At 37.9% G+C, this 21217-nt stretch overlaps 1 protein-coding gene and 1 pseudogene across 4 annotated transcripts in view; both read left to right on the top strand.

Moving 5' to 3' along the window:
- Positions 1-21187, top strand: part of LOC134479403 (ankyrin repeat domain-containing protein 49-like) — a 35283-nt pseudogene extending 14096 nt beyond the window's left edge.
- The window catches only part of Fut8 (fucosyltransferase 8), a 227431-nt gene that overhangs the window by 44269 nt on the left and 161945 nt on the right, over positions 1-21217 (top strand). The window lies entirely within an intron of this gene.

The raw sequence follows: 21217 nt of genomic DNA on the forward strand, positions 1-21217 counted from the left end.
AAGATAAGAAGGAAGAGATTGAAAATCATTGGGTTCATTTTATTGTAAAAGTGGCAAAATTCCTCAGTTGATTTTTTTTTTTCTTTTTGGTGTGGCTTTGTTAAGAGAAATATCACTTATCTGCTATGGGAAACCAAGTCTTGTCTACATAGATGCTTATATATTTATTTATTTCTATCCTCATTCTCCCCTGAGTCTTGTGCCTATTACATTTTCTTCAAAAAACCAAAAATACAAAAAACAAAAACAACCAAACTTGGTGAATAACTACTGTGAGTTTGGAATATGAACGGATAAATAGAGGAAGCTGATAAATTGACTACGTGAGTTAGGTCCATGCTAATGATTGCAGAACAGGATAATGTTTGTCAAATTGTGAAACTGTTTGAAAATAAAAAGTTTGAGTGTTTGTATGGAGTTATTCTGCAGGCTAAACTTTAGTAGGTTCTGAGGATCCAGTGCATACCTCACACCTGCATGGTAAACACTTTACCTATTGAAACATTTCTCCAACCCTTGATGGGCTTTAAGGAGATCAAGCTTATTATGACAGAGAACTTTTCTGGATCATTTTTTTTCTGGGATTATTATATATAAATAATATTTATTGAATTTATTCAATGAGTTTGTATCAGTTTTTTTTTTTATTTTATTTTATTTTTTTTTTATTATCTTGAGTATTTCTTATATACATTTCAAGTGTTATTCCCTTTCCCGGTTTCCGGACAGACATCACCCTCCCCCCTCCCCTTCCTTGTGGGTGTTCCCCTCCCAAACCTCCCCCCATTGCCACCCTCCCCCCATAGTCTAGTTCACTGGGGGTTCAGTCTTAGCAGGACCCAGGGCTTCCCCTTCTACTGGTGCTCTTACTAGGATATTCATTGCTACCTATGGGGACAGAGTCCAGGGTCAGTCCATGTATAGTCTTTAGGTAGTGGCTTAGTCCCTGGAAGCTCTGGTTGCTTGACATTGTTGTACTTTTGGGGTCTCGAGCACCTTCAAGCTCTTCCAGTTCTTTCTCTGATTCCTTCAACGGGGGACCTATTCTCAGTTCAGTGGTTTGCTGCTGGCATTCGCCTCTGTATTTGCTGTATTCTGGTTGTGTCTCTCAGGAGCGATCTACATCCGGCTCCTGTCGGTCTGCACTTCTTTGCTTCATCCATCTTGTCTAATTGGGTGGCTGTATATGTATGGGCCACATGTGGGGCAGGCTCTGAATGGGTGTTCCTTCAGTCTCTGTTTTAATCTTTGCCTCTCCCTTCCCTGCCAAGGGTATTCTTTTTCCTCATTTAAAGAAGGAGTGAAGCATTCACATTTTGATCATCCGTCTTGAGTTTCCTTTGTTCTAGGGATCTAGGGTAATTCAAGCATTTGGGCTAATAGCCACTTATCAATGAGTGCATATTCTGGATCATTTTTATAAAACAAATAACTAGTTCTTGTCTTTTAATTTTCCATGTACTAACTCCATTGTACTCTCATTTAACAGGAGTGGTGCGTTTTCTTATGTGCTTATATTTATATTTGTTACTGTTTCCATAATAGAATTTAAGTTCAGTGCACATATACTCTGATCTTCTACAACACCAGGCACATAGTACGCATAAGAACTCATTATTTTTCAGGCTTGACAGCTTTCATTGTCATATTCTGTTAAATATGCATCACCATTAAATTGGGAGTTTAAGACAAAATTTGATTGATAAAGTTAATTTTTTAATAAAAATTCTAAATAAAATTTTGAAGAATTACAGATTTCATTTTATTTTAGAAGTTCCATGAGATACTCTGAAAGCTCTAGAAGTTAACTTCTTAAGAAATGCCTGAAGTGAAATATATGAAATAAAACTTTTTCAGAATCTGTAGGAGGAAAAGAATACACATTAAATTATAAGTAGTGCTGCTATTGCCAGTGTGGGGCAATCAGAGTTGCAGATGCCAGCCAATATAAGTGCTGTAATCCAAGGGCAGGTGAGATGGCTCAGTAGGTATAGCTGCTCTCTGCCAGTCCCGAGGACCTTCAGGACCTACATGGTGGAAGGAGAGGACTGACTTTTCAAAAGTTGTCCTCTGATCTCTACCAGGTCTGTCTGTCTGTCTGTCTGTCTGTCTGTCTGTCTCTCCAGTTCTCTCTCTCTCTCTCTCTCTCTCTCTCTCTCTCCTTATCTCTCTCCCTCTCTCTCCAGTTCTCTCTCTCTACTCCCCCCAGTTCTCGTTCTCTCTCTCTCTCTCTCTCTCTCTCTCTCTCTCTCTCTCTTTCCCTCCCGTTCTCTTTCTCTCTCTTCAGTTCTCTCTCTCCAGTTCTCTCTTTCTCTCTCTCTCTCTTACACACACACACACACACACACCACACACAAATGAACACTAACTTTAAAAAAATGCTTTAAATCAGTTCTTTGCTGAGAGTCCCAGAAGTAATACTTGTACACTTAATGTTGAAATAAACTGTATTAAATAAAGTATAAAGTCTTCCTCCATGTAGCAGTGTTAGAAGAAAATTATGACAGATTTAGTTTCAAGATCAAATTGACTTAAAAGTAAAGGAAGCTGATTTCGCCTTAAGTAGACTGGAAGGTAGACTGCAAGGTGGACATTGTCACTCGGCTGAGTTTCTGTTGTGCCTTTCACTGCTATCCTCTCTTTGGTGGTGAGTGCTCTAGTCACTCTTCAGTGCTAAATCTGTACTTACCTGTCAGGTTGTGGCTTAGGCGCTGAGATCACCTCAATCAACTTAGCCATGATTTTCCCTGCGTGTACAAGAAAGTGAAGTGGAAGAAGCAGTCCTTCTGAGTTTTGGAAGCTTGTATTGTCCCCATGGTAATTGCCCATTTGTTGCAATTGCCGTCAGTCAGTTTTCAGGTTGTCCCTTGGCAGTGACTCAGTAGCTACAGCAGACTGCAGAAGGTCACCTGTACTCTTTGTACAAACTGACCCCTGATTTAAAAGCCTGAAAGATCAGAAAGTCAGTGCAAAGTAGGAAGACCTGGCAGGAATTTATTTAAAACCCCCAGAGCCTCATAAAGCACAAAGGAGGGGACCCCAGAAGGCATCATCGCTTTCTTGCAGTTCCTCTAGGCACCTCGGTTGTCAGAAGTTTTTTCAAGTCCCTTTTTGGTCACCAGAAGCCATCAAAGACAAAAGTTACAACAGATTTTAAAGATCTGGTGAGCGTTTACTTGTGAATTTGGAATGGGATGCTGCATTTTATGAAGCAGAGTGACTGTTGTGGGATGAGCAGAGAAGGTCAGCTTTAAATCAGGAAAGGGCTGAAAAGGGCAGAAACAACAAAGAAACAATGATTGTTACTTTCTGGGATTAGAGCAAAGGGACTTCTTTGTCAGAGTGATTCTGGTTGGCTGGAAACTCCTGCTGGTTTTGGAAATGGCCCATCAAAATTAGTTGGGTTATTTAGCCCTTGTGACTTCATTCCAGTTTTACCTCATCTATTGGGGCCCAGTGCAGGAGGCTAGTCCAAAGAACAATGACATTTCACGACCTTGTTTGATACAGTGACTTAAGTGTGTTTTGTTCTAACTCTGCCTGGCGCTTACTCTCTGTAGAACTTTTTCCCCTTCAAAATCAGAACCAAGACTGGGCATAATGGTACACACCCTTAATCTTAATACTCTGATGGTGGTGGCAGAGGACAGCCTTGGCTACATAGTGGGTTTGAAGCCAGTTCATGTTGAGTTCTTGTCTCAAAACAACAATTAAAAAATGAAAAAGAACCCAGATGTCCTTCAACAGAGGAATGAATACAGAAAATGTGGTACATCTACACAATGGAATATTACTCAGCTTTCAAAAACAATGACTTTATGAAATTCATAGGCAAATGGAACTGGAAAATATCATCCTGAGTGAGGTAACCCAATCACAGTAAAACACACACGGTATGCACTCATTGATAAGTGGCTATTAGCCCAAATGCTTGAATTGCCCTAGATGCACAGAACACATGAAACTCAAGAGGGATGACCAAAATGCGAATGCTTCACTCCTTTAAAAGGGGAACAAGAGTACCCTTGGCAGGGAATAGGAAGGCAAAATTTAAAACAGACACAGAAGGAACACCCATTCAGAGCCTGCCCCACATGTAGCCCATACATATACAGCCACCAAACTAGATAAGATGGATGAAGCAAAGAAGTGCAGTCCGACAGGAGCCGAATGCAGATCTCTCCTGAGAGACACAGCCAGAATACAGCAAATACATAGGCGAATGCCAGCAGCAAACCACTGAACTGAGAACGGGACCCCCGTTGAAGGAATCAGAGAAAGGACTGGAAGAGCTTGAAGGGACTCGAGACCCCATATGAACAACAATGCCAAGCAACCAGAGCTTCCAGGGACTAAGCCACTACCCAAAGACTATACATGGACTGACCCTGGGCTCCGACCTCATAAGTAGCAATGAATAGCCTAGTAAGATCACCAGTGGAAGGGGAAGCCCTTGGTCCTGCCAAAATTGAACCCCCAGTGAACGTGATTGTTGGGGAGAGGGTGGTAGTGGGGGGAGGATGGGAAGGGGAACACCCATATAGAAGGGGAGGGGGAGGGGTTAGGGGGATGTTGGCCCAGAAACTGGGAAAGGGAATAACAATCGAATGTAAATAAGAAATACTCAAGTTAATAAAGATTAAAAAAAAAAGAAAAAAGAAAAGAAAAATGTAATCAAATTGCTTATTAGATAACAAAACTTTGTGCTGACTTCATAACACATTTAAATGGTGTCTTTTCCCAAATTGCTCTAAGTATTTATCTGTAGCTGCTTTTTTTTGTGCTTATCTTTGAACTTGGTAGGGTTGAAGCATCAGAGTTTTTGTATATGGCCATAATTTCTTAATTTTTTTGTGTTTATTTTATCTAATAAACCCTTAAGCCTTTTCTTTTTCAAATTCTGTGCCTGAAAATTGAATCTCTAATTCCACCAGTTATGTGTGTGTGCGTGTGCGTGTGCGTGTGCGAGAGAGAGAGAGAGAGAGAGAGAGAGAGAGAGAGAACAAGCGAGCAAGTGAGCTGAGGTTGTATATGCTAGACAAAGCGCTACTAGTGAGTTATAACTATGATCCCTTATATTTACATACTATTGAGAACTTTCATTTTCTTGATAAAGGCATCTTTACATAAGGTTGTGGTGATTGGGTTGAGATCAAGACTGAGTCATTAAAGACAGCAAATTCAAATCTTTCTTGAGTTGATGGTAACAAAAACTCACTGATACTTAGCTTAGGCTAGAAAGAAGTGACACTACTGATAATTTTTTTCCTCTGGTATCCTTTATGCTTGCTTGCCTGTCTCTTTACAATATTAATCCACATGTCTTCTCCAGTCCGCTTTTCTGCATAGTGCTTTCAAGTACCAGAATCCTGCAGTGCTTAGTGATCTGGCTGCTTGTCCTGGTTTATAGCGTAGAATGTTGGTGGAACATCAGCTCCATAAAGAATGGTTTTCTGTCTGTTTCGAATGGTGGGTTCCTAGGAAGTTGAAGGGGGCTCTCCCCTCAGCTAGAGCTCTTCTAGAGCAGCTTTTCAGCCCTTCTGTAGAGGGCACAGTGTTTCTTTCAGCAGGGATAGATCTCAGCCCTGGGGCAGTTATGGTTAGAAGAAGCTCTTACTGCAGTGTTTTGGCTCAGATCTAGTGGGTATCGCCTCTCCTGCAGCACAGCCCTTTTTATTTCTCATTAGTTAATTGGCTGTTTTTCCAACCCTATTATAGTTAATGATCTCTTAGACTAAACTTTCCCTTTTCAAATTCCAGGGTGGCTTCTCTCTTTTTAGTTGACTTTGCATTTCCATATGACTTTTAGAAGCAGTTTGTAAAATGCCCACTGAGATTTTAATTGGAATTACATTGTATTTATAAAGATTTGGAGAGAATAGCAATATTGAGCCTCTTGACTCTTCGATAAGATATTTCTATATAATTAGTTCCTATCAGTAATGTTTTAGGTTTTCAATATACAGATTTCTCCCTTGTTTTGTCAGATTAATCCTTTAGTATTTTGGTTTTTTTCTTTGTTGATTTTATAAATGGTATTTAAAAATAAATTTTAATTGTTCATTGCTCATATGCAGTACTTCAGTTTTTTGCATATTGCCATAACTTTGATAGACTTACTCTTTTGGTAGATTTGTATTATGTTAGATCTTCAACTTAGACATTTTAAACATGCATTTTGTGAATAAAGAAAGTTGTTTTCCCTCTAATCTGGATGCCTTGTTTTTATTCTTGCCTCACTCCAGTAGCTAGTACTTTTTTTTTTCTTTATTGGATATTTTTTGTTTACGTTTCAAATGTTATTCCCTTCCTGGTTTCCTGTCCATTAATGCAGGTATAATGCTGAGTAATTAGACATCTTGATCTTGTTTCTAATGTTACAGGAAACATCTCTGACAATTAAGATGACAATTGTGTATTTTTCAGATCTTTGAAATACCCTTTGTTGCACTGAGAAAATATTGTACTATTCCTGGTTTGTAGAAATTAAAAAAAAGAAAAGTAAATAGGTGCAGTGTTTTGCCATAGGCTTTTTTCATGTTTATTGAGATAACCTTTTTTTTTTTTTTTAAATGAGTCTGGTGGTTGCTTTACTTAAATGATAAACCAGTGCTGTACTCCTGATATAAACCAGCTGTTTATGACGCATGTTTGGCTGGTTAGTATTGACCTGTGTTCACTGATGGGCTTTTCACTTCTTTGCTATTATGCTTGGTATCTTTTCTCTGCCTGTTTTATTTGTATATGCATTTTGTGTGTATGGCTTTTTTTTGCCCCTGGGTTCACTTATTTTCTCTTTACTGTCCTATCTGTTAATTCAGTGTAGTTTATTTTTCATTAGAGGTAGTTATCGTCTCTGTAGTTTAGGTATTTTTAATATGTCCTCCATGTTTCTACTTGAGGTTTTGAATATGTACATGTATTTAAAATAGTCTTTAATATTCCTGTCTTGAATTCTAAAACCTGTTTTAGTAAATTGTTTTCTTCATTATGACTCATGGTTTTAGCCTCCTTTTTGTGCCTGGTAATTCCCCAGACTGCTGGTTTTCTCCCAGACAAGCTTTAATCTCCAAGGTGAAGATGATTTTTCTGTCTCAGTCTCCTCAGTGCTGGCACTACTGGCATTTGTCACTGTGCCCAGCTCTGGTAATATTTGATTGGATGATAGACACTAGAGATTTTACCTTTACATTTTGTATTAGGAATATTTTTTAGTCATTTGAGTTGTAGTTTGGGGACAGTTTGTGACTTGTTTTCCAGCTCATCAGGTGACTTAGAGCACTGTTATCTAGGGGCTAATCCCTTCTTACTACTGAGATCACACCCTCTTGAGCACTCCCCCTCAATGTCCCTTGTTAGTTTGGCTGGTAGGATCAGGCTGTGTTCCTGTTCTATCTGATTGTCAGGCACCAATCCGTGATTCTTTCAGGTTGTTTCTTTCTTAGCTTCCGGTAGTTTACTTACACAATCATTACTGTGCTGAATGTTTGATACCTCAATTAGCAAACTTCCTTTTTTAAGTTACTTTGTTTTTTTGTTACTTTCTTTCCAGATTGATGCCTGGTCTTCATGGACTTTTAGGTCTGTTTACTACCTCAGCTGGGTTCCTCAACTTACTTTAGTCAGTTTTGAGTCTCTACAGGTAGAGTCTCTAAAGCAGGGGCAATGGTATGATTTGGTTTGCACTATTTCCTATCCTTCTACAACAGTGGTTCTCAACCCTTGCTTGGGTCATGGCCCCATTTAGGGGTCAAAAGACCCTTTCACAGGAGTTGGCTAAGGCCGTCTGAAATACCACAAATATTTGCATTATGGTTCATAACAGTAACCAAATTACAGTTTTGAAGTAGCAACTGTAAGGAACAGTATTGCTCAGACCCCTAAGACCAATTTCTCAGCAAAAAGATTTATTTGCCTCAGAGGGACAGAGGGCAGGGAATAAAAGACAGACAGGAGATAGAAGATGAGGGAGAAGGGAAGAGAACAAGAAGAGGTAGGGATGTTTGTCCTGGAGAGGAATAAAGGATTGCCTCTGGACAGAGAGAAGACAGATGTGGACCCTAGGAAAACCCAGTGTTAGGATAATGTGTTTAATTTTGATTGGGCATGTTAACTAGGTAAACCAAAGGCGGTTTTTGATTGCTGGATTTTAGTACTTTGATGACTGGACCTTGGAAGTCATCCTCAGGAAGAGGAAGTGGCCAAGTAAGGGGATAGACCTTGGTGGCTCGCTTTAGGAATGTAATGTAATGGTTTTTAGCAAGGCAGGGAGAATGGGGGGAAGGGCAAGGCCCTCCAGAGTCATGTTTGTCAAACCCAGGTCTGCTGGAGCAGTGGAAAGTTGTCTTAGGCTTGGGGATGGGTCATCGCAACCTGAGGAACTTTATTAAAGAGTCACAGCATTAGGGTGGTTGAGAACCACTGTTCTAGAATCTGTTCTTTGTTGGGCAATGTCCAGTTTCTTGAGGACAGTTGTTTCCTATAATTTGTCTGGCTTTTTTTTTTGTTGTTGTTGTTTGTTTGTTTCAAGTGAGAAACACATCTGTTTCCTATTTGTGTATCTATCTTGACTTCTGTGAGTAGTTTTTGGGGGTTAAAATAATTCTGGTTGAGAGTTACCATTTCTTTGTGGTTCATCCCTAGCTAATTCAGTATTAAAAATATTGTACACAAATTTGTAATAGCAACTTCTTAAAAAAAAAAATCTCTTTCATGAAGCCATTATCCTGCTAGTATACAGCCAAAATTTAGTCTTTTTATTTAATGCCAAAGTTATTTTCAATAGCATTTCTAAATTGTAAAATAAAAGGACATATTGTATATTAATAGAATTTGATTATTAAACTGTGGTGTAAAGAATAATCAACTGGGAACTGTCTAGGGAACAGATCCTTATTAAACCTGTTGTTTGACTGTGAAGTTGGATTCATCATGACTACACGAGAGGTATCTATAGGATATTTATGTCCTCATTTGTGAGTATATAGGGAAAGGTAGAATCAGAGCAAATTATATGAAGAATATATTTACAGCATAGTGACTGAATTCTCTACTTAATTTTTTTAAATTAAAGCAGGATCAAACTTTGTAGCCCACTGGCCTGGAACTCAACAATGTAGCCTAGGCAGTCCTTTTGCTTTTCTCTACCAAGTATTGGAATTAAAGGTGTGAACCAGCAGACTCACAGAAAGATTAAAATAAGGAGAGCTAGGAAAATGGATGCTCTGAAGAATGCAGTTGTTTACCAGTTGTCTGACCTACACCGATGGATGTAGTTTATCCTTTTGTTGCAAATCAAGAATTAACGTGGGATAATTGAGTTTAAGTATTGTATTTGACACTCGTTAAGTAGGTACATTTGTTAAACTGTGTTTCTGATTTCTTATCCATAGACTGAGTATGAGACTATCTCAGAAAACAGCGAGGATGACAAAGAACTGAGGCAGTAGAGTTTGGGGCTTGAGAAATGTTTGTCTTTTCTTTTGTTTTGCAGTGACCAGTGGAGACTTTCTTTTCTATTACATGTTCCCTGATGTTTATATCACAGAGGCAGTGCTGTAGTTACCTTGGACCCTGTCAGGAAAACAAACATGAAGCACAGCATTGCTGTGTTGGCTTGGAACTTTCTGGAAGGAAATCAATAGCATCTTATAGTATAGGACTACATTAGGAAATGATGCCAGGAGCCAGATCTGTTGGAGAAAGATGGTCGGATCTGTTATGGTGTTCCTCAGAATACTGAGGTCATGGACTAGCCTCACAGAAGCGTTTTCCCTGTTTTGTTTCTTTTGGTAGCCTCACCTTGAGTCCTAAGTCTCCAATAGAAGTGCTCATTATGGTGGTCATGGTTTTAAACTCTTCCTAGCTCTTGATTCGAGAAGGAAGTGTCTATGTAATACTTTAAGGAATAGAGAATTACTTAGTTTAATTTTTGAGTGGCATTTAAATTCTTTGTCTTTGTGCTCTGCTTTCTTTGGTCTGATGCTTCAGCAGAGGAAATAACGCTGTGTAATAGTGAAAAGGTGCCGAGTAGACGCGTGACCGGGAGCGAGAGCCATCTGAATGGGGTTTTGTAGCAGCCATTTACATTACATCTTCATCCTAAAGTGCAGCTGACTTTTAAGAGTTTTCTCATCCTTCTGTGCTAAGTCTGGTGGAGGTCAAGTGAAATCAGTGATAATAGTTGGTGTTCAAGCTTGGTGTGTGCACTCAGCCTTTCAAAACCTGTTTCTAGGTACTCAGCTTGTTATTGAAAAGACTAGGCATTTCCTTTTAATTTTGCTTTAGTCTGTTCCTATCTCGGCCTCAGTATACAGCCCAAATTGACCTTGAACTTGCCACCTTACGCCCTTGAGATTATACTCATGAGCCCGACCTCTCATACATATACTTCATGCTCCCCTGTTTCTCTCTAACTGCAGCTTAACAGCACTCATTCCCGCTTCTCGCTCTTGCTTTCTCACTTTCTGCCTTTTCTTCTTCTCTCCCTCCCCGCCCTCTTTTTTAAATTAGGTCTTGCTATCTATGACAGGGTATCCTCAAACTTGTGATTTATAGTTGTATGAGTCCCAATGTCTGGTTACACTGTCCATCTGTCCATCTCCCTCACCCTCTTTCAATAAGGCCTTGCTAGGTAGCCTTGACTAGCCTGGAACTGAATAGAGTCACAGAGACCCACTGTCTGTGTGCTGGAATTAAAGCCACATGCCATGACTTTTGTTGTTTATATTCTCGTAACATTTACTCGTGTGTGTGTGTGTGTGTGTGTGTGTGTGTGTGTGTGTGTGTGTCCCCAAGAAAGCTTGAGGAAGTAAATGCTCTCTTTCTATCATGTGAGTTCTGGGGATTGAACTCACATTGTATCAGATTTGGTGGCAAGTATCTTTACCTACTGAGCCATCTTGCTGTGCCTATTCTGTTCATTCTGAATTTGATGAATTGTTTGTTGCCAAACAATTTTCAACAAGTTTGTTGATTTTTTTCTCCCTTATGAGATATTTCTTGACTATAGGTGAACCAGCCTTTTGTAAATATAATTTATAATTTTGAAATTGAATTACTCTTATCCTTTTTGATATATAGCCTCTTGTTACTTACTAGTTTGCCCCTTGCTTGTGGTTTCCAGTGTTCCTGTTAACTTTCAGTGTTAGGTTGTACTGTTCAGCATTTATGGAAGATATTGACTTATTAAAATGCTCTCAAAGTATTGAATATTTAGTTACCCTATTTAGGATTATTGGGATATTCTTCTGTCTTTTTAAAATGTAGGAAAAGAAGTGTGTTTCTTATTCTTTTCCAATGAAGCTAATGATAAACCTTGCACTTTTAAAACAAATTTGAACAGGAAAAAATGTAGTGAATAATATATCTACTAGTTCTGCATAGATACACTGTTAATGGAAAATATATGTGATTTACTATATGGCTCTCAGGGTAAATGTGTTGGAACTAATACGTTTTTTGTATTATTGTGAATTATTTTGCTAATAAGTAAGGACAAACATATATAATTTTTCATTGACAGGATTCATAAAAGATTCAGTAATGTTGCTTTCTCCTTTTATGTTTACATATTTTCTCTCTCTTTTTTTTTTTTTTTTTTTTCCGGAGCTGAGGACCGAACTCAGGGCCTTGCGGTTGCTAGCATATTTTCTCTCTTGCACACATTTGGTGTGTGTGTGTGTGTGTGTGTGTGTGTGTGTGTACACCCACCATGACACACTCATAGAGGTTAGAGGACAACTTGAGAATTGTTGGTCTCTACTTCTACTGTATGGTTTCTGGTATCAAACTTGGGTTGCTGGTTTGTCAGTAGGCATATGTTTATCCACTAAGCCATGTGTCTGGCATGTTTTCTTATTTGGATTGTTGAGGAAGTTAAACAGACTTACCTAACTGAGACTAAATAAATCACTGGAGAGAATCTTTTGTTTTTTTTTTCTTTTTAGTTTAAAAAACATTATCTTTAATCCTTTTTTTTGCAGTCCATTTGTTATCCCCCTCCCAGTCTGCCCTCTGACAGTTCCTCATCCCATTCCTATCTCCAAGAGGATATCCTCCCATCCCCACCCCGAAAGGCATCCCTGGGACCTCAAGTCTCTTGGAGCATTCTCTCTCACTGAGGCCAGACCAGGCAGACTTCTGGTGTATGTGTGGTGGGGGCCTCAGATCAACTCCTGTATGCTGCCTGGTTGGTGGCTTAGTGTCTGAGAGATCTCAGGGGTCCAGGTTAGTTGAGTCTTCCTATTGGGTTGTCCACTTCCACAACTTCTAGTGTTTCCCTAATTCAACCACAGGGGTCCCTGGCTTCTGTCCATTGGTTGGGTATAAGTATCTGCCTCTGTCTCCTTCAGCTGCCTGTTGGGCCTCTCGGAGGGTGGCCATGCTAGGCTCTTGTCTGTTGCCCTCCATGCAGTGGAACTCTTGGGAGGCCTTCAGACTGGAGGGTCTTCAGAGGAGCAGTCAAACTGATGATCTGTGCCAGCAGAAAGACGCAGGCTAGAAGGGCAAGAATCTTTTCTTTGTAAAATACCACTTTGTCCCTTAAAATGTACTCCCTTTATTTGTAATTTTTGTAATTCTTCAAGTAGATGTCCAGTATCCTAACTTTATTGCTTTATTTTATTTTTTTGGGGGGAGTAGGGTGGGGTACTCTGTTTTTATTTTTATACCTGAAGTCTTGAAGAGCTTTCATCTCTCTGTTTCTCTCCACCCCCTTTCCTTTTTTTTTTTTTTTTTGTGGTGTTTTGAATCTCACCATGTAGCCTTGGCCCAGAACTTGCTTTGCAGACCAGGTTGTACTCAAACTTATGACGATCTACCTGTTTCTGCTTCCTGAGATTAACAGTGTGTACCAGCACACCCTGCCATTTTGTATTTCTTCCTGAGAAGATATGTCTGTTTTTATTACTTTTGGTTGAGTAGAAACAGAACCATACAGTTGAAGAGTCTTATGCCATTACAGATTTAAGATTTACTGGGAGAGCAGAGCGCTGGTGTGTGTATGTTTGTGATCTCAGCATTGGGGAGGTGAAGGTGGGAAGATTACAAGTTAGAAGTCAGTCTCCATTACATGCTGAGACCATGTTTAAGAACAAAGTTAATAGAGCAATTATTTTAAAAATTCTATAGATGTATGATTCTTCCAAAAAATAATTTATCTTTTGCATAGCTAGGAATGGATTGAGCCGTTGACTTCATTTAAATGTGATACAAAATGGGTTTTAAAATGTATGCGATGTCCCTTTTGTTTTATGATACTGTTTTTATGAGCAGTTCAAATATATTAGAAAGTGCAGTTGGGATGATTTAAAAGTATTCTGTGTGTTTATTGGTGCCATACATATATGTTATTTGGGTCATAGACTCGCTTTCTAGTTGTATAAAATGTGTGATATAATAAGAATGAAAACGTAAGTTTCTGCATCTTCTTAAAAAAACCAGTGAAACTCAGGGAAGCTGACCTACCTTCTTGCATTTACATAACAATTTATACTCAGTCTATGGGAACTCCCTAAAGTATTTATCATATAGTACAAGTAGCTTTTAACAATTTGAAAGTTCTCTTTTCTTCTTTAGTTCTTTAAGGCTACCACTAGTTACTGTTGTCACTTCAAACAGTACTCAGGTGGTTCCAAAAAAAGCCTCAGAACAGCAGAAATAACAGCTGCAAATTTAGTCAAAATAGGTGTTTTAAAGGCATTTTATTGCCCTTTCACATCTCTTTCCCTTACCCCAAATAACTCAAAAGTTTTCATAAAAGTTTTGGTGATCTTGGGGTTCCGGAGGCCTGGAAGACCATATGCTTAGCTGTGTGCAGATGTGGTGTCTGCCTGTAAGTTTTTGCTAAAGTTCTGGTAGTTAGCTTGTGTTTGCACTGGCTTTATAGATGCACATGGGTTTTACCTAGGCCAGGGTCTGTGGCCAAGAGTACCTCCGATAACTACTCATAGGACTAAGCTCAGCTTGAGTTTAAGCAGATGTTGATAATATTGCGTCTTGACTAAAAGGTAGAAACTTATATGTTTTTAAAAGTATTTCTTCAAATTTTTACTTTAATAAGAAATTACCTTTAGTCTCATTAAAAAAATGAATTTGGCAAATCTCAGTTTTTGAGTGAAATCTATCTTAATGAATTGAAAGCTCAGTACATATCCTTGTTAGACACCCTCTCTGCCTTGTAGCTTTATGATCTAGTGATGAGATGGTGTTTGAGGCAGTTTTTAAGGCCATCAGGCTGAAACAGTGTTTGGTACTAGTTTCCATCTCTCATTTATAGTCTCTGTTTGCAGATGCAAATATACTATTGACCATAGTATATAATAATATAACCTGGTTCTTATCCTGGCTGTACAGAATTATCTGCTCAGAATCTGGTTAAAAATTGTAGTAACAATGCTGTACCATACATAGGGGGAATTTGAAATCTTCTGTTAAAGTTAACAGTTATACTTTCTGTTAGACCATGTATAACATGCCTGTATGCATGTAGCACTGTGCTCAAGGACACAAACCTATTTAGAACACGGGCCCTACCTTTAAGGACAAGTAAATAACAAAGTACACATACATGCATTAAAATAGCCACCTGTGAGAGGATAAACATATATTTAAATTGTTAGATTCAGGAACTCCATATCTTAAAGTAATTCTAAAGGTTTGATAAACTCTGTTATTACCCGTGAAGAAACAGTGAAGGGTAATGAATTGGCTTAAGTTATGTATTATATAGGGGTTTTATAGGACTTTCAAAATACTAACTCTGAAATGACAGTGACTAGCAAGATAACTTTCTTTTATCATCTTAGATATCAGAAAAATTAAACTTTAAGAATTTAAAAAGATAAGAAAAATGATGTGATCTTGGGTTTAGCTCATTATGAACATTCTTTTTGACCATCCTTTATCTTTTCCCTTCTCTTCCTGTTCACCCATAGTCTGTGTTTGACGTGGTATGGTGAGGTACTGTGAAAAAGTTGTTGATCACAATAGTCATGGACTAATAGATTTCTTAAGATGTATGAGAGTGGAAAAAAAAGAGGGAATTATATAGTTAGACTTCTGAGCCTCAGCTACTTAGTAAAATATAAAATTATGTCTTTGCATCTAATTTTATTGGGACTACTGAGTCATTTTAAGAACTGAAATAATAGGCAAATAAGTTTTTTCTTGTTAAAATAATAGATTTAGTCCAGCACAGCAAAGTCGGAGCATATGATTTGTTAGATATGCTAACAATATACTTTACAATTTAGGAAGATACTGTTCTTCCGTTTAAGAGAAAAGAAATAAAATATAATGCATATGTCCACATCATATGGCACAATATGAGAAGTGATGAGAAGTTTAGATTTCTTATATTTTGGTTTAAGATCTACCGTTGAATGCTTGAGTCTGCTCTAAGCATATAAGACTCAACTTAGCACAATGACAAAGTAAATATTTGTAGCTGTCGATAAAGATGTTTTCTATACTTTGGGCTTGTGAGAATGTATTCGGATTTTTACTTGAGATTGCCACATGTTCCAAGTGTGAACTGATGTTTTCCAGTAGCTAATGGGAGCTTGTTAAAATTTTAGGTATACAGAAAGTAATTAACAACCATATCAGATGTCATAAAGTGCGCACAATCTTAGACCTAGTGAATATTGCTAATGGGACAGGTTTCAAAATTTACCATCTGAGCTGGTACCTTAGGGCACAAAAGATTAGAAGTGACTTCAGAAATACTTATCTCCAATTGTTACAGGGATCCAGATATGGATTGACTGCTCTGTATTGTGAGGAAGCTTTTGAATTATTTGAGGTGAACCATTTTTGTATCTAGTGGTTGGAGTTCTTTGTCATAGCAACTCCAGATGACTCGTTGTCACCTGTTCTTCTGTATTCTTCGTATGTTACTGGATGTGCTATAGGCTTGACTAAGGAAGTAACGTGACAGGAGAGCCAGGAATAGAAAAGGGAGTGGTTGATTCAGGAAGTGAGACAGAAAGGAGGTGGTGATGATTAGAAGAGGCTTAGGTACTCTTCTAATGCTTCTATGATCTCACAACAGCACAGAAGTGATATTTTAATAGTGAGCGTTATTTAAATAAAATACTAATTTACTATTCAATGGTCAAATCAGGAAACTACTTCAACAGTTTTCACAGTGAGAAAAAGCAGGGTTCATGCTTGGCTATTTGATTCTACAGACAAAACTCTTAAGATTGCCATAGTATTGCCTTTTAAGATAACCTGAAGTCCCCTTTGGAAATTTGTTTCCTTTCCTTTTCTCTAAATATGACTGTTGTTAGAAAAGATTAATATTTCTAGGTCAATAATTTGGGTAGGATTTAGGAGGAGGTGGAGGAGGTAAAATAGTAAAGAATTACTTAGGATTTGAAAGCTCGGTGAAGATAATACAAAAGAAGGAACCTGTACTTTACCTTGCATTTCAGGAGAAATGGAGTTTGTGTTATTTTAATCACTAGATTTCTTGATGCTCTATGACTATGAAAGCTCAATGGTTGGCATTGTTCAATAGAAATTTAGTATAAGCCATATGTTTTAATTTTATTCTGATCACACTAAAAGAAATGAAAACTAGTATACTATCAATGAGATATTTTATATTTTTAAATCCATACTAAATTTTTGATATCTCTATATATTTTATATTTACAATATAATTCAGTTCAGGCTAGCCATACGTCATATGCTTATTGGCTGTATTTGGCTACGTTAGTAGACAGTTCATTCAGATACTATCAACAGGGAAACGTTTGATTGCAGTTGTTAAGTTCATAAAAAGTTTCATAAAAACTTTAAGATTTTTAATTCTGGGTAGATGGCTTAATTTTTCTCTGTACAGGGGAGGGGCATTTAGTGCTTAAAGGCACCATAATCCAGTCATGTTTGCTTTGCTCAGGAAAGGAGCATACTTTATACTAAGTAAGAAGGAAATGGGACAAGACTTACCAAATACTTAGGCTTTCTGCCATTTGAGGGTGTGTAAGTGTTAATTTAGTTAAACGGATTGCTAAGGGTTCCAGGAAGTAGTTGCTATGGAGAAACTCTGAGTCTCCTCCTTCTTCCCAGTGCTAGGGATGGAACCCATCACTACTTACTTTTGACTATACCCGTGACTATGGGCAAGTTTTTGTTTTTTAATTTAATTCTTATTGTTTACAATAGTATATGTGAAAGTTCATGACTATTAGTAATATATGTATAATAACTGTTTGCTGTTAGTTTTTCTATTTTGGCTTCAAGAATGTAGCTTAATCAGAATTTGAGGCTAACAAGAGAGTTGGAAGTGAACATTCAGGTCAGACATACAAGACTAATTTGGAAATGGACAGCGTATAGTTTTGTTTTTTTTTTTGTTTTTTTTAAAAGTGGATTCAAGACTAATTTGCATGGCAGTCACTCTGGAATCCTGTTAAAGTGTAGTTTAGGGTTTGTCCTCAGGAGCTCAGATTAGTTTCTCTGGCTGTGAAGTCTGGTACCAGGTTGTCTTGTCAGTGGTCTACTGCTGTGAAGAGACAGTGATCACAGCAACTCCTTATAAAAGAAACACTTAAGTGGGACTTGTTTACTGTTTCAGAGGCATAGTCTATCATCATGGCAGAAAGCATGGCAGCACACAGGCAGGCTTGGTGCTGGACAAGTAGTTTAGAGTTCTACATCTGGAGAGCCACTGGCGTGGTTTGGGCCTTTGGGAACTTGAAAGCCCACCTCCTAATCCTTTCAAATAGTGCCACTTCCTGGTGACCAGGCAGTCAAATCTGTGAGTCTGTGGGGACCATTCTCACTCCAGTTACCATACAGGTGTATGCAATCTGTGGCCTGCAGACTATTTGCAGCCAAAAATGGTCCTGAATGAAGCCAATCTGTTCTGGAACATGAGCTTTATAGATGAAAAACTGTGTTATAATGTCAAAAGTTTGGACACACCTGCTGGTTCTACAGTGTTGATGTTCAGTCATTACATTCTCTGCGACATTTGAGAATTATCTTTATACTCTTTCTGGGGGTTAAAAATGAGTCTAGGCTATGATTCCAGTGCCTTCTTAATGTGCTTAGTCATCACGTGCAAGGCCCTGGGTTCGGTTCCCAGAATTACAAACAAGCTTGCAAACAAAAGATGTTCTAGGGATATTTAAGTAGTTATTTTTCTTTAATGTGTTAAGTTTTCATTTTGTACATGATGGATGTAGGACATTTTTCCCTATTTAAACATTTATAAATCATGGGATCTAAAAAACTCAGCTTTTAAGAACATGTATGGTTCTCACAGAGGACTGACTTCAGGTCCTAGCACCCATAGCAGGTGGTTCAGAATGATCTGACACCCCTGGGCAGCTTGGATGCCTGGGCACCTACATACACGAGTACAAATAATAAAAATGGTACAATCGTACATTCACATGATAAATATCTAAGGAAAGGGAGGACTATAACTATCCATTCAACTGGTATTTAGTACATATCACTTAGGAAATGTTAATATTTACTGAATGAGTGGCACACATTACTTATTTAGAGTATTGTTATGGTTTTATAAGTATATTTAAGACATTTATTCAAATATAGTCTCAAGTTGAACTCAGAGTGGGAAGGGAAGGCAGATTGAGAAGATGCTAATAGTGCTAATAGGGATCAGAAGGTCTTTCCTGGACCAGTGGAGTAACATAAACGCTAATTTGTATAACTACTATGAATAAGAAGGGATGGGAATTCTCAAGTGATTGGCCTGGGTAGTTTTATTGGTTGCGTTGGTAAATGAGAGAGTCAGAGGAGGAATGTGGTGTTTTTGACTCTTCCTTTCAGTTTTGTCTTTGTGACTTCCAGAGCGGAGAAATCTTTTGTGCTTTTTAGGATATTGAGTTGCACCTGCCTGGTACCTCACATAGACCTTACACATTCTAGATTTTCAAGTAAATTCTTACCAAGTTGCTTTAAACCATAACGTTAAAATCCCACATTTGAAAGGCTACATTTCATTCTGAGCATTGGTATCTCAGTCCCTAAATCTTTCTGGGTCCAGCATCGTTAGTTCTTCTTAGGGGTTAAGCCACTCTATTTTTAATACCCATAGTTCGTTCATTCTCAAACTAGGTCACCAGAGCTTTGTCATTGTTAATGAAAAAGTCATTGTTCATCTCTCTCCTTTTTAGGAGCATGCTCAGATTGAATGAAGCTATAATTTCTTAATAATACTCCGCCTTACATACAAGATACAATTTTGCATATTTTTCGTCCAGCCTATTTGCTAGTACAATGATGTCATTTATATCTCAGAACTTCAGACAGTGTTAACTTTAGGAGGCTTTTACCAAGAACCTCCATTTTCCTTCTCCTTTCACTGTTCTCGGTGTTTTCTGAAGGACCATTGGGTCTTACAGAATTTGAGTTTTGCCTTTCATAATTACAGATGAAAGGAAAGGGATGTTTTAGGAGTTGGAAGCAGTGCTAGTGCAGAGGAGAAAATTCCCACTCATTTGTGTTACCCTCTTATCTTACTGTACTTTCTCAGGGACTGGTGGCGATGGTGGTAATTACTGTGGTGGTAGAAGTAACTGTAGGAGTGCGTTTAATGATGTCCAGTTTAAAAAAATTAATTGTGGAGATAACCTTAAAAATAGGTATTTCAAAGTGGTGTATATTTTATAATATATAGATTATGATACACCAACCATTCATTTATAAAACAATTAGGAAAAGGAAGGAGAGTGATGCTGGGAAGAATGTGCCCATTAGCATGGGATTTCAGTTACTCCCCAAATGTAGCTAATAATATGGATATTACGAGAACTTTCTTTGTAAGATAGTCTCATGTTCACTGTTGATGTGCATATATAGTATGTGTGTATGTGCATGTATGTATGTATATATGTGTATAGCAGACATTTAAAAAAATACTGACAGTGCTAGACTTGGAGTTACCTTCTGGCCTACTGTCCTCTCTGTTTCATTCTTGTGATGAGTGTGTGTTCAGAGAGTGCTGATGTAATCCTGTCACTATTATGACTAATTATTTTAAACTAGAGAAAAGTGCATTATTTTTTTTTCTTTATAATTAGCAGCAGTTTCAGTCCCCAGAATTATACTTTTTTTCTTGAATGACTTAAGAATGCTTGGAATGATGTGAGTGGGAAGTAGTATTTTGGGGTTGAGTGTGGGCTTTTAAGAGATTATCCTAAATTAAATCTCAGTTGTCAACTCAGGCGTGTGACCTAGAGCAAGGCATTTATTTAAGAGTTTGTCTTGCTTTGTGGATAAAACAAGAGTTATATAATAACCACTTCATAGATATGTTGAGAGTTGAACTAATTTTGTAATGACAAAATAATCCCTATACACGATAGGCACTGAATAATTAGTTATTACCATTTTCTACTGACAGTATTCCCAGTAAATTCTAACAAATAAAAAAGTTTTAAAATTTTTAGAAAAATTTCAAAAAGTAACTTTCAGATTAGAGTTTTACTCCTTCCCTTTTCTTCCCTTATGCTGCTTTGAAACTGGAGTGTTGTCTGGGTTTTTATGTGCTTAGGCTTACCTGGGGTTAACATGTGGTTAATAGTTTCCTAACAGTTCTGAGATGTTGCCCTTTCGACAAGCCTTCTTCCTAGTGTGGATACGCTGGTCCTGAGACCATGCTTGAGTAACAGTTATGTGCTTGTGATGAGCTTCTCAGTCTCTCTGTGAGCTGAGCTGGGAAGCTCAGTTTCATGTCTTTATTTACTGATGTCTATTTCCTTTGCCAAGTTGAAGGACAGCTAGTCAGAACTCTTAGGCTAACTGTCAGATAATATGTTAGTCTGAAGTTTTCTTTTTACTACAGCCTTCTAAAAAGTTACACTGTATCAACTTTCCTTCAGGGTCCCCATTTTTGTCTCCTTTCCTCATTTATGTAATCTTCTTTGGATTCTTCCTGATTTCTTGGCAGCTTTCTTAAAGTATAGTAACCCAAGTTTGATTTTTGTCTAGTCTGTCTCAGTGAAAGCAGATAATGGTCGAGGGAGAGGAATATAGTACTTTCTATTTCTAAAATTCAATGAATTTTATGCTTTTAAGAAAACATTTGTGGGGTTGGGGATTTAGCTCAGTGGTAGAGTGCTTGCCTAGGAAGCGCAAGGCCCTGGGTTCAGTCCCCAGCTCTGAAAAAAAGAACAAAAAAAAAAAAAAAAAAAAAAAAAGAAAACATTTGTTTTGGATTTTTTTATCGACT

This window comes from Rattus norvegicus, chromosome 6, assembly GCF_036323735.1.
Source record: "Rattus norvegicus strain BN/NHsdMcwi chromosome 6, GRCr8, whole genome shotgun sequence".
Classification (NCBI taxonomy): domain Eukaryota; kingdom Metazoa; phylum Chordata; class Mammalia; order Rodentia; family Muridae; genus Rattus; species Rattus norvegicus.